This window comes from Lagopus muta, chromosome 14 (genome assembly GCF_023343835.1).
Source record: "Lagopus muta isolate bLagMut1 chromosome 14, bLagMut1 primary, whole genome shotgun sequence".
NCBI lineage: Eukaryota > Metazoa > Chordata > Aves > Galliformes > Phasianidae > Lagopus > Lagopus muta.
Genome location: NC_064446.1, coordinates 1,984,373 through 1,998,896, shown reverse-complemented (window position 1 = coordinate 1,998,896; position 14,524 = coordinate 1,984,373). Strand labels below are relative to the sequence as shown.

Sequence of the window (14,524 nt, the reverse complement as noted above, 5' to 3'; positions counted from 1 at the left end):
AGGATGAATGTACCGATTCCTCCCCGCGTGTGCACACACAAACTCACACTCACCCACACGATCGATCCCTGTTTAATTAAATACCAGCAATGACTGTCACGTGGGGGCAATTCTGCTGACTTAGGCACTTTGGGATTTTTATGCATCTATTTCTGCTTTGCTTTTCCATTAACTTATTTTTCCCTTTGTAATAAGGGGCTGTCAGTGTAATTTATACAGCGGAGCAGGAGGCACAGGCAGCCCGGGGAGCCATTCACAGCTTGCCAGGGATAAACACAATTACACATTTTTAAATGTCAGACTTCAGGAGGAGAAATGAAAAAGGTAAACTATATAAATCTTAGAGGGAGAACTGCTCTCTCTTTGAGGAGTGGCTTTCCAGCCAGCTGCTATGCCCCCATGTCCAGGCACATGCATATCCCTCTGCTTATTTGAAGGGCTGCAATGACTTCACAGCAAGTGAGAGGGATGATCGTCTCTCTCATATTCCCACTGAGTATTTGAAACAAAGCAGAAGAGCGTTGTGCACAGGTTCCCCCAGCCTGTCCCCTCCTCACCCAGTGCAGGACAGCTTGGGGAGAGCCTGGCTGTGCTCCCTGCTCATTTCACAATCAGCAGCTTTGATCTCGGATGCGATTAAAAGAGGATAGTTCAGATGGATTAAATGAGAGCCACTTACATAATCTGTTTAAAATTCCAGCAGAGCATATTCAAAGGGAAGGAGAGCACCACAAACTCCCACTTGTTTTGCAAGTTAGGTCGGAGTTTCATTACTGCTTTCCTACTCTCCGGGAGCTTAGGGCAGGTGACAGCAGCCACATCTCCCATGTGTGCCTACGAGAGAGATGAGAAAGCAAAGAGTGGAAACAGGGGGCTGAGAGTGCCCAGGTTCTGCCAATGAGCAGCTGTCTGAGCTCTATAAAAGCTGACTGGTGGTGCAGTAGGGCTCCATACCTTGGGATGGTGCTTGTTGTTATGGTCTGGGATGCTGCTAGGTGGCTCTTGGTCAAGGTATGTCTCTTCCCCTTCACTTTGGGGGTGGAGCTGGGGCTAGAGGAGGTCAGAGTTTGGACCCTCTTGGGACTGAAAAGTTTCCAAGGGGAAGAGATGAAACTCTTTAGATGCTGCTTGGACAGGGAGAAGCTGAAGCTCCTTGCTCTCTGTGTGCTTAGTGCAGGGACCTGTCTTAGCAGTATGCATGCTGAAGGGCTTGGGTAGCAGAGGATGGCAGTGCAGCCAGTAGGGCTGTAAATGTAGGCTTGTAGATCCCCTGCAAGATGCTTTGTGGATTGTATGGGCATTTTCCTGCTGGACTGGGAGGATGCTGCTGCCAAGCAAAGTAAGAAGAAAGGAAGTCGGCATCTTCTGATGCAGGGATTGGGAGGGGAGCTTGAATTATGAGTTGCGTGGCTGCTGCTGTTATAAGAATGGTGGGTGGCATGGAAGTGCAGATTGCCTCAGGGTGGGGATCCTGGAGATGGGGATAACTGGTAGGCTGGGGGATGGTAAGAGGTCAGATTTGGGGCTGGCAGGGATAACCCTGGGCAGGACTTGAAAAGGAGGAGCAGCTCAGTCCTTGTAGAATTGTTATTGGCCTTTGGGCCTCATTGATGTTGCAAAAGTAGAATAGGTGGCTGGCCAGCAGCTGTAAGAAGGAGGAAGCAGGGGGGATGGGGCTGAGTAATGGCATGAAGAGGCAGGATCCCTTTTAGAAAAGGCCACTGTAAGAGGCTGGATTATAAGGAGAAGAAACCTCTCAGTAGATTTAGAGGAATGTTGTCATATAGGAGAATTTGCAGTGGAAAGCTGGTTTGGAGAGCAGAGCATGTAGTAAATTAGTGGGTGAGATGACTTCTTGGCCTTTTTGTAGAGGGTATGAAACCTTTTTATAGGACTGCTGCTAGGAGTATCAAAAAGAGTGATCTTATACCTATCTGAACATGAAGGACGTTGCTGTTGGACAGTAAAGACCTTGGGAGCATGAAGGTCTGGATCTCTGACCTGACTTTAGAAAACAAGAAGTTAAAGGCATTTTGGCTGCTGCTGTTATGCCATGGTTATATTCATCTAATGGGCTGCAATTGCTATAGCAGCGTTGCTCCATTAAGGCTGTGCTGCTGTGTTCACAGCCTGCATGGCCCCTGTGCATTGGATGGACAGTGGAAAAAAATAATAGGGAATCTCCCATCAGCTGACTGTAATCCATTCATTCAGCCCCTTTTGGAAGGGGCAGGAAGAGGGTGGCAACTTGTGCCCGGGTGCCTGGAAATGCTAAGCACACAGGACCAGAGCTGAGATAGCTCATGGTGTGTTATAATATATATAATATATATATAATATATAGTTATAATGGTGTCTCCTGGAGGAAATGGAGTTGGTCATCACTGACATTGGGGGGGGGGAATCATCTTGCAATTCAGTGCTGTCTGTAGAGTCATCTGTGTATTCCTGAACGCCACTCCAGGCATAAGCACCTCCCCAGCAGGATGCTTTTCACAAGTCTGCTGTTTGCCTTGCATAAGCCTTCTGAGCAATCTCCCTTGCTGTTTAGTTTAGGACCCTGCTAGGAAAGAAGAAAGTAATGCAGGATCACAGAACAGAGCAGTGTGTCACTAATGAACATGCAGAAGAGCGACCGCAACCAGAGAAAACAAAATGCTGGGCCCAGGCAGTGAAGGTTTCCGAAGTCTTTGCTTGAGTAGGAAACAAGGAATCTGTTTACAGAGCTAATGCAGGGATGAAAGGGAGAAAATGGAGTTATAGCTTTTTATGGTATGGCTCGAGGAAAAAGGAAGGGAAGCACTGCTGGCAGAAATAAAACTTGAAACGCAAGCAGCTGGTGCTACAGTCATCATAGCTGGACATAAAGCAAATGGCACTACGGAGATGTTTGGATTTGGGCTTTCTGGCATCTAAGTAAACAGGGGGTTACTGTCAATAGCTCTGTCCATTAGCTTTGACTCTAACTACAATAAGCAAAGAGAGCATGAGAAAATTGTCTGAAAAGTAGAACTGGCTGAGTGGCCGGGGAAGCAGAGCTCAGACCTCAGCACCTGGAAGCAATAAGCTTGATCAGGGGAATTCAGTGTGTGCCTCATTGTGCTGCACCAGGGTGCAGAACTGTGTGCTCTTCCAAAGAGAGGAGAGGGAGCTGTCTGGGGATCCATTCAGGTCTTCTAGCAAAATGTTACATGTACATAAGGCTGATCTCTGCCTTGTGTATATCCAAGCATCCTCTGAAAGCTGTGCCCTTCTGCATACCTGCCAGGATGACTGACTTCTCAGGGCAAGTGCTCAATCTGATGCTGTTCTCTGCAACCCATGCTGCAGCTCCTCACGGTGCATTTCAAGGGCTTATGGACAACTCACCTTTGAACCTCAAGTTAATGTGCATTGCCCTGCATCTCCAGCTCTTCTTGGGTATGCTGAATCTCTGTGTCTCAATGGTCTCCCTTGTTCTCTGTTTGAACGCTTGCACCAATAGTCTCAAAAGCTGCCAAACCTGGAAAACTGTCTCAAACTGATTAGCTTTCCCTGTCTGTTCCTTTATGGCCACCAGGTTCTCAAGGGCTGCTGAAAGTCAACAGATGTTTGCTGAAATGGGCTCCAGATCTGTTCCTACTCTTGTTATTCACAATCTGTTTAGGAACTGCTATAACCTAATACTTGCAACAGTGCTTGCAAGAGTAGTGGAGGGATGCTTGCACGTGCCATTGGATAGCATCATTTTCCTTATCAAAAAAATTCCTTTCTGTGCTTATTCCAAGCTCTAATCCTGTCCTCCCATGTGCATGCAGTCTTCCTATCTTCTTCAACAAGCACCCTGTGTATGGAAACGTTTGGGTCACCAACAGGAAACGGAACACATCCAACTGAATAATACCGGGCAGAGATGTGATTTACAGAAGCCTCCTTCATGTCTTTCCTCTCTGACAATGAGTCATCTACAGCTCCTTTGCAAACCCAGCTCTCCAGCAAGCTTTGTGCTGCTGTTGTACTCCACTCTTCCCGAATATTATTCATGTGTGCGCATTTGCTTGCAAGGGCGTATTGAAAGATTGAGAAAAGCCACACTAAAATCAGCGCACATGGCATCATCTGCTGCTACTGCTTACCTTGCTGCTTCTAACAGCTGTGGTAATCAGTAAAAATGAGACACAAAGACTTGAATGTGAAAAAGTCCATAGTAGACTTTTTTTTTCTAAACAGCATCTGCATCAAATTGTTACAAAAATGAGTGTAACTTCGAAAAGAGAATTCCTACAGAATGCCTCTCTTTATTTGACCAAGAAATCTCAAGGGGCCTCTCCTAAGAAGCCTTCAAATATCTGTATTGGGCACTTACTAGTTATACATCCTCTCAGCTATCATACCAAAGTAATTTTCTTTTCTCCAAATTTCATCTTAATGGTGGTTTATAGCATATGTTCAGTGTTATTCATTAGCTCTGGGTAAATAAACCTAAAAATGAGGAAGAAACCCACGATAAATATGAACAGCAAAAGGCTGGTTTAAGGAAGATTCGAGGAGAAGCGAAGCAGGAGATTTTCTACTTTGGCCATTAGTGTGTTGTTTGGAAATCACTCAGCCGTTCTTGTTTACTTTTCCTGGCAGAATTATGTGATTACAGTACATTACTATCCCAATTTACGGCAGAAAGGCGATAGCTGGAGGGTACTTAGATGGGGATTATGATCAGGAAGTTGATGCTACATGTGGAAGGTGAGATTTTGCACGTGGTGAGGGCTGAGCTCTGGTGCTGTCATGTGGGTCCCCTTCCCTTGGGTGCTCACCCAACAGTATGAGGGTATCCATGGGTATGGCCAAGTGAGAAGTAGTCAAAAATCCCAAGTCACAGTGCTGGCAAAGTGAGTCCAAGAATAGTGCTGTGCAGACTGAGAAAGCAGCAGCCAAAACTGTAATTAGATTTGATGTGGTCCAGTGTCCTGCTGTGATGGAGATGACCCAAAGGCAGCTCTGGAGCAGTTGAGAGCTGCCAATGAGGTGCACTGCATCTAGCCCCAAGCTTAGTGCTGCTCTCCTGGGCATTGGCATAAAGAATTCAGAACACAGTGCAGGTAATACAAATAGTCAGTGTGGACTCGGGCAAAAAAATGGAGGAGGCAAAAGACAGGAAGATGTCTTTCTATGTTATTACTGTTGATGGGGAGACTGCAAAGGCATTCAGGGAGGACTTCTGAGTGAGGGAAGCAGTGGACCTAGCTTTGAAGGAGAGATTTTCACAGCTGGGAGCATGTACTTGCAGAAGCTGTAGGAGAAGCACGAAGGGAAGAGCTTGGACAGACCTGATGTTAGTATGCTGGTGTGAAATAGCCCAGCAGCAGTTCATTTTATAGGTACTGCTTAAGCTTTAAGGATGAGACAAGCAAGCATGAGCTTGAGAGGAGGCAGAAGGAGGAGCAGTGCAATGCACCGGTTGCCACAGCAGTACCCTTCTGGGCAGCAGGTCACAATTACCTGCCTATTTTGGAGCAGGAGGGGGGCAAAAGGGTTTGCTTGAGTCCTCTCCACACCTGTAGCAAAGAAGCTTCAGCTGTGCACCTGCCCTCGGGGTGGGTGAGACAGGCAGGGCCCGCCAACACCCACCCTTGCATAGGGTCTTCCACTGTGATGCAACCCAGCTCTTAAACTGGGAGACTGAGCTCTGTCCCATTGAGATATTTGCTCAGCCCTACGGTATGTGGATGGAAATGGAGCTAGGGTGTGAACCGTGGCAGTAGGCTCCCAGTTGTGCGCTGTAAAGAAATAACCTTCCCCATTCACTTCTTCACACGCAGAGACTCAAATTACCCTCAAAGAGCTTCTTCAATTTTCTTATCCTTCAGAGCCTCCCAGACCCAGGATCAGCGCAGGCAGTGAGTGAAATTGCTTGCAAATAGCTCATTTCCCAATAATTAAATCCATTGTTCTGTAACAATGCTGTGGATTTTTGAAGATATTATTATTTTTTAAATGATTACATGCAAACATATAATTTGATCTCTCCCATTTAAAAGCACATCAGGAGATCTTGTCAGCGAATTATTGTGGAAGAGAGAGTGGGAGAGGTAGGTTATTGCTGGAATACCATCTACTGCCTCGACAGAATTAATTTGTAGAAAGATGCAAAGTTAGAACGCTAATTTGCAGTATTTATTCCCAGAGGTCAAAACATTACTGCAAAGAGTAGCTGTAATGTGGGATTTCAGAAAGTGCTCAGGCTTAGCAGGAGCAATCCCTTGGGCACCTGCAGCAGTGCACCTGCTCACCTATTGCAAAGCTATGAGGTGGGTTGTTCTGCTCTCGCCACGAAGCCCCTCAAGGAGAGTGTTTAATGCACAATTCTTTTTTTTTTTTTTTTTTTTTAATTGCGTTTTCTTTCTGCCTGTATAGGGAAACCAATCTGTCTTTCTGATCCCAGCGTAACAAAATCACTCTTAGCCATGAGAATGAAGGAGCGAGGCTGGGAAGTTGAAGACATAGAAGAGAAAGGTGTGGGGACTGCTGGCCAATTAGCCAATACTAAGATCATTAGGGAGGGGCACTGCATTTCAATTAAGTAGTTCTTGAGCTCTGTGGAAGTCCAGGGAAATAATAAAATAAGGTTTTGTAAGCAATAACTTGCATTTAATCTCCTCTGAGTTCCAAAGCTTGTCTTTCCTTAGTTAAATTACCTCAAAATGCCAGCGGGTGGTAAAAGCTGGGGCTATCTACAGGCATATGATTTGTGACAAAATGTTGTTGATACTCGAAGAAAGTTTTATAATGAGATTAGGAAGCTGATAGGTGTTCTTGATTATCTCCCCAGGCTAATACTGGAAGAAATCTTTATTCACAGAATTAAGTGACACTGTATTTCTGCGGCTGGATGAGGAGCGAACGAAAGTCTAGAAGTAAAATTTGTGGTTTTAGCACAGTAAATCAAAGGGGCAGCCTGGCTTGGGAGGTGTTGTATCTCTTCATCTGCCTCTAACTCAATATTAATGTTTTTCTGAAATGTCTACCCCTCTACTGTAGCCAAGCCTTATGTTAAGGAGGGGACCTTAGGGCTCTGGGTTAACACTGAGCTGGACCATTGTTTTCTCTTAACATTTGAGTATATGCAGCCTTTCAGGAAAACAGAGGAATTCAACCTGACTGAATAGTTACGGAAAAGTGGTGGAAAGGGTTCTGTGCTCAAACCTCCTGCTGTCAGTGGCTGTTCTGACAACTGGTGCCACCAAGAAGTGCCTCCACCTTCCTCCCTGCCCTTTGGGTAGTTGTGGGCTGAATTAACTCACGCTGAGCCTACTCTTCTCCGGATTTGGATGGCACATTTCCACCAGCCTTTCCCCATGGTTTGTAAGCAATGGGCTCCAACCACCTCAATAGCTTCTGCTGCTCTCTTCTTGGTTGCTGTCTGTTGCTCTTCAGCTAGGGGCCCAAAGCTGGAGGTAGCAGCCAAGTGTGGCCTTCCTGATGCTGGGCAGAGAGTACGGTGACTTCTCATGGTCTTCTGGTGATGTCCACCCCAGCAAAGCCTGGGATGAGGCTCGTGTTACTCATGGCAAATGCTTCCACTGTTCCCAGCTTTCACTGATGCCAGGTGTGGTGATGACCAATATGTATTACACACTTCACATTGTATGCTGGGGAATTCACTGGTCCCATCCCCAAATTCTTCAAGATCCCTCTGGAGGGGAACTCTACTGTTTGCTATGTCAGTCATCCTCTCTAATTTTGTACTATCCACAGATTTGCTGAGGGTGCACTCTGTCTCATCACCCAGGTAGCTGATGAAGATATTGAACAATATCAGCCCCAGTATTGACCCCTGAGGCACTCTGCTTATTACTGGCTGCCAACCAGATGTTGAGCCATTGATTACCACACTTTCAGCCTGGCAGCCCAGCCAATTTTCAAGCCATCTAATAGTCCTTTCATCCAGCTTGTACTTCCCCAGCTTCCAAATGAGAATGCTGAGGGAGACAGCGTCAAAAGCTTGATCAACCTGGCTTCGTTGAATTAAGGCCAAGTCTGAGGTTATTAACTGAAACAGCAGACATGCCTACACAACCAAATGAAGGAGTGATTGCAGTGTCTGCCGCTGTAACCGTGCTGGCTCTAGGGCACAGTAACAATAGCATTAACATGGGTATTAGCTCCTGCTAACAAGCAAAGTAAAAGCTCCTGAGGAATTGCACTTACAAGGGCTGCTTTCTAGCAGAAGCTGAAGTCCACGCTCCTGCATCTTTGCTGTTCCTATTCTGAGCCAGTTTGGTGGAGCAAGGATGGGCACGCTAGCGCATGCAGCAGCAGCATTTGGTTTTGCTGTATAATCACACCTAATAATTTTGTGCTGACAGAGCTGGCTTCTGAGAAGCACAAGGAAGCAATTAAAACCTATATTTGAAATCATTACACAAAGACAAGCCTGGCACCTTCTGCTGCGACAAGGCCCTTGAATAAGTGAGCACATGAGCAGGGAGATGAAGAATTCAGATGAGAAAGTGAGGCATTTTGGTATTTATCCGCTTGTTTGTGATTTCCACGTTCACATGCATTATGGATGCTGTGTCCGCCTATTCAGATGGAGTAGTGCTGCCAGATATATTATGGTGATAAACAAAGAAGAAAACATTTAATTGACCCAAAATGACTATTGCTGTTGGTGTCAAATGCATGAGAACAAAGCTGGTCAACTTGAATCAAAAATCCTCAGCTGGTAGAGATGTTTTAGTAAGGACTTGAGACAGCTGCACAGAGCAATTTCTCTCACTAATGATTCTTAAATTAAGAAATTAACCCCCTTCCACAGGCATTTGGATTGTGCCGGAGTGGGAGACAGTAACAAAAATTGGACTGGAGTCCGTGGTAATCGCAACCACAGACGGTGCCAGCAATACTTATCTTTTTTGAGCCCCAGTGCTTGCAGAAATGAGGCACTCCAGGCTACCAGTTATGGTTCCTTTAGAGAAGGAGCAGTTCCCAAAGGAAATGGCGAACCTTGTGTGCTACAATACGTCCATCAGGTGTGCTAGGCTCCTCGCCCAGAGGTTTTGCTTTGTGCTAGCACTGGGTTAAAGTCAGTCTTCAACAGCCCATCTCCTCTCATCGACAAGATCAAATCTCTATTGCCAGAACACCTCTGAACCAGAAAACATAGCATAAGTCTTATGCCTACTGCTGGGTTTTAGGCATCAGTGTGGAGTGCTGCAGACAAAGGTCTGGTCTGGCTGCTCACCTGTCACTATTTTTGTGTAAAGCAGCCAAACCTTGTGACTCAATTTGACCTCGTAGAGTGAGCTCCTGTTGGATCAGTTCATCGTAGCATCGTAGAGCTGGAGTATAATCCCACCAGCATTAGGGGCCCCGATGTGGGGTTTATTATGTTGTTGTACTATGGCATTGCCAAGCTATTTGCTGCTGTGAATGGAGGAAGCTTCAGCTGGGTAAGCTGAAGCAGGGGGCTTGGTGGGCTTGGTGTGCATGGCTCTGTGGATGAAGGACTCCACGATGCCTTGCCCTTCCCACGAGAAACTCCTGCAGTGCAGTGGGAGGTGGAGGAGACACGCTGGACCCCGGGATTCAAGTACTCACTAGTGGTCATGTTGCAGTCCCACTGATTGTTCTCTGTGCTTTGGTTTGCTTACCTTTAAGCGTGAGCATCAGATGACTGAGGTCAAGATGTTGCAATCTGACAGAGCTTCAAAGCTCTTGGGGAATCCGTAAACGTTCACAGGTCTTGGACTGCATCCATACCTTTTTTTAAAGGCTTTTTTTTTTTAACCACTTCATATTAGTGTTCTTTCTAAAGCTGTTCTGAAAGAATTAATGCCTGGAGATATTCTCTTTGGCTTTTGCTAAGTGTTCATCTCCTACCAACAAGAATGGGCTGCTTTTGCGCATGTGATCTTATAATGGATTGCTTTTGCCCCATCGTAAGAAACATCCTTGACTTAAGAATTCACACTCATTCCCTCACCCTCCTGCAGGATCTTCTTCTATTTTCTGCAGCAACGTGCGTAACTGGCATTATTTCTTTCCTTCATGCCTCTTCCATGAGTTCTCACCTGTTCACTGATTTTAACAGTTCTGTCGTATTTGGAGAGTTTCAGAAAGAGCAAAAGTTCCCCAACCACGAAACCTTTGATATTTCCAGCCCTTCCCTCATTTCTATCTAGGTCAGCACCTGTTTGAGGTGTAATGCTCAGTGTGTGGTGAGATGCTTTCTGGTCACCTGAAGCCCAGCACATTATTTGCTGTGTCAGACAGAACTGAGATGCTAAAATATATTAATTACTTCAAAAAGCTATGGCAGAAGCGTACAGATTTTCTTGTTTTGTAATTTCCTTTTTCACATCAGTGCTTACAGTGCCTTGCCTTGAAGTGCTAAAATAAGTTTAGTTATCTTTGGAGTCTTAGATCTATACTTCACAGTAATATTAAGATTGAACTATTTCCACTGAATAATGCTCACAGAGGTGCCTTTCTATAATCCATATTGCATGCAGGTATCATTTGAAACACTCTGAAAGGTGCTGACTATTTCTCTCTCACTTTTGCTGGGGACGGTGGCTCATTGCCTCTGCCTGCAAGCATGCCTCCTCTCCACGCATGCAAGCTTTCCTCAGGTTGCATGGTGAAGTCAGGCTGATTAGTTCTCTCAGGAGTAGATAATGGCAAAATTATTGGAAGACAGGCTACTTCAGAGATGCCAGGGAAATGGGTAATAGAGGAACCACTAGGGCTTTAATTTATTTTCCACCTTATCCTGACAAATTTAGGAAAGAAGAGAGCTCGGTGCTTTGCATCCTTGTTTTCTGCATTGAGGAGCTCAGGATGGCTCTGAGGATCGCTTTGTCTGCTGAAAACAGATGTCTTGTGTTCTCTTAGACTTTGCAGCTCTGTACTCCCATAGGGTACAGTCCTGCTTTGCTTCTGTGCCTGCAAGACCATCACTAAACACAACAGACCACCCCCACAGAGATACCTTTGGAAGCCTCTTGGCTTTCTGCTCCTTTCCTCTCCCGTGCATTGTTCCATTCACTTCTGGAGTCATCCTGTTTTTCCCATTTCTGAGACCTTTTCATCATCTTTCAGGTATGTACCACTGCTGTTAAGCTCACCCATGCAGCCACAGGCTTTTGCTCAAAACTGCAGTCTCTTTTGAGTCTGGAGAGGTGAGCCTGTTTTGATTGACTCTCTTGACGTACCTCCCTTCAGTCGACATTGAAAGCCAGCTTTGCCTGCCTTCGTTTTATCTTTTTTTTTTTTTAATTCTGGATAGGAATGATATGTTGTCTTAAATCCTTGCTGACTGCTTAAAATTCTCCCACATCTTTGGAGTGTTTAATTATTCCCCTTCAGGAGCGGGTTTAAATTGACTGACTTCCTTTAAGGCTGTGATTTCACATGTAATGGCAGGGCTGCTTAAATTATTACAGGCTGGCTCCCTCCCTCATGCAGCTGACTGACCTGGGGAATGAAGCACTTCAAAACCAACACTTTCTTTCCCAGCTGTGTTAAATCCAACAGGCTTCCTCACCCCTGTGCCCATCCACGTGGTGCAGCAGTGGTGGCATGAAGCGTGGGTAGTATTTTGGTCTGGATTTTGTCTCAGTCTCCCGTTCTCTGGGGGGACTGCTGATGTTCATTAACAGCTAATTGGTGCTGGTGAGCTGTGACTCTTTACCCCATAGTTCTGCAGCTACTCCGGCAGTAGCAGCTGATTCTTAATTGCTAAGTCTGAGTGAAGCTGTGGGTTCACAGAGATTGCCCAAGCTCTGTTATCTGCCTTTGCCTGACAATTACACGTAGTTTTGATTAGTAAAATTTTGATGGGTTTTACTGTTCTGTTTCTTTGATGTTGTGAGAAAGCTTTAGCAGCGCTGCTGAGCCGCTCCCGTGAAGCGTGCCAATGTTATTGAGGCATGAGAAAATGGGCTGGAGCTGCTCAAAGAGGCACTTTGCAAACCAGATTCTGTTCCTGACGGTCACCACCTGAAGGAGAAATGGTGGGTGGGAGAAGCAGGCAAATTTTTTCCATCAGCCATCTTGACCAGTAGCTCTCCCCATCCCTCGCTGCGCTATTCTTTGTCTGTTCCTCACCCTGTACTTCCTAACACTTGATCTGTCTGGGTTTTTCTTCGTGCACTGAGCTGGTATTTTCTAAGAGCTTGCTGTCACAGCCCCAGTGTAGTGATGTTTCTCAGGGGTGGTGGTCAGCCTACAGAACATTAGCAGGCGGGAGGTTCGGCTCCCTGTGTGCATTGCTTCCCTCTTCATTTCTGGTTCTTCTGTCTTATTTCTCAGGTCTGATGTTAGTGCAGGAGCTCTGAATCTTGTTCAAAGAGGGAGGTTTGCACTAAATTTTCCATAAGACTGCTACCATCTTCTGTCCTACTCTTTTGGTGATGACGCTGAGTCCCTGTGACTTCCTCATCCACAGTTACTGGCTCTTTTCCATTGCCTTTTCATGTGCTGCTGCCCAAGGCTCCTTCTGCTTTGGGCGAAGTTTGTCCCCTGTCTCCATCAACGCTCAACATTCACCCGTAGGCCTGGGCGTCTCAAGGCTGCAGCTGAGCTTCCCCTTGCACTGGGGCTCACCTGGGGCCAGGCCACTTCCCCAGCCAGCATGGATGGCAGGAGTGAAGCATCAGAAGTTGCAGCTTGATAGAGGCTGAGAATCTTGGACCTTACTTTGTTGTTAATGTCTCATCCTGATTTTCATGATTTTGCCTGTGCTGCTGTCACCTTACTACAGGGTCAGGGCACAGACATGCCCTGTACAGCAGAAACCCTGGGACTAACTTAGCCCAGTTGCTTAAATGTGAGAATTTGTTTCATGTCATGTTAAATTTGTAAAATCCAACTACAAGGTGCTAAGCCTTCTGAATTAGATGAGGGATTCTTTTGATAACCATGGTTTTTTCTGTACCTTGTGAATTCTGTAAGCTGTTTTGTTTCACTACACCTTTTATGGCCAAAACCATCACAGAAATGGCTAGGCTAAGACCTGAGAGAAACCTGAATTCTCTCCAGCAAATGCCACTAGGGATTACTGGAATTCAAAGGATCCTGCTTGAAAGTGTCCTACAAGTAGTAGCTGTACTGAGAGTACAGATCTCTCAGATTGATCAAAGATCAACCATGATTTGGAGGAGCAGTAAATGAGGTGGAAGCTTTCTTACCTGCATCTCCAGCTGCAGCTTTCCTTGCTTGGCAAAGGTGCTCTGACCTCCTCTTTGCTTTGCACCAGTGGCTGTCATGATTTGTTGGATTCTTCCACATGATCTCACTATCTCATGGTGTTTCTGACTCCTTGCCCCAAATAACTGGGGAGAGAACTTGGGACAGTCAGTGCCCCGCTGCTCCTCAGGTTCTGCCTAGATGCAGAGCTGGGATTTGGCTTCAGGGAAAAGGACCAAGATGGCTCAAGATGAATCATAAGTTAAGGATTGAGAATTTTAAAGAAATCATTTCTTTGACTTTTCTTTCCTCTTGCAGGAACTGTATGACTGGTCTTGTGAAATTCAGATGCCAACAATTGGCTTGGATGAGCAGCAGTGGAGGTGAGGAATTCCTTCTGTTTTCATGGTTGACTGGAGAGGAGGCACAGTGTTGCCTTCTACCTTCCTTGGCCTGGATCAGGTCTGTAAGGGGGAAACTCTGCAAGCTGCAAAAGGAAGAAGAATATTGCTGAGACAAATCTGATCCCCCTCATCTCTGGGGTAGAGGCCATTATTTGGAGAAAACATTAATAAACCCTTTCCCCAGAGCCAGCAACTTCCTCCTGTGATCCCTTTACTTTAGGGCTAACCTGGCAGGAGATCCCAGAGACGGGAGTGCAGGAAGATCCTCACCCTGAGGAGATAACCTGTTTCCTTTCCAGCCAAAGCCGAGGAATACAATTGCTCTATCCTTCCTAATTGAAATGGAAAAAATGCTGCCATATCAGCCCATCAAAAATATTGCAAGCTTATCTCTTATTAATTTACATTTGGAGATGCACCCTGGAACGTGAATAAAAATCTGAATGAGATTGTTTGAGGTAATTCACAGGTTTTGATTTAAAATTTTACTTTTTTGTTTGGATTTGTTGTTGCTGGGCTGGGTGACACTTTGAAGATGATGCTTCAATTTAGTTTTTACAGATCCTCTGAGTGTGAAAATGAATGGAAACAAAGTGTAATGTTGCTGATCTGTGTTTCAGCTGAGACCAGAGAGTTTCTCCAATGTGAAACCGGGTTGGTAGCACATGGGATCTGAGGAGCTGCAGAGTGAAACTCCAGCTGGGCAGCTACTGATCCTAGAAGGGCAAGTCCTTGAGCATTAAATGAAGGAAGCCCCAAAATATGATGGTTGGTTGGCAAAGTCAGGGTGGCTTCCAGTGTCAGATGTGCTGCTGAGGAAGGATTGAGTGGGTCCATGCATGCTTTTGTCTGCGTAATTGCAAGGCTTCAGCCTGACTTAGTCATCAGCAGTCCTGGCTTTGCAGCAGTGTGGAATACCTGGAGTCAGTCCCTCCAGCCTTCAGTGCCAC

At 45.8% G+C, this 14,524-nt stretch overlaps 1 long non-coding RNA gene across 1 annotated transcript; it reads left to right on the top strand.

The window, feature by feature from the left end:
- The first annotated feature begins 966 nt into the window (after nt 1-966).
- Nucleotides 967-14,293, top strand: LOC125700404 (uncharacterized). Its single transcript, XR_007379916.1, has 3 exons — nt 967-1,011; nt 13,489-13,553; nt 14,195-14,293. It is a non-coding gene; the product is annotated as an uncharacterized LOC125700404 (long non-coding RNA).
- The last annotated feature ends 231 nt before the right edge of the window (nt 14,294-14,524 follow it).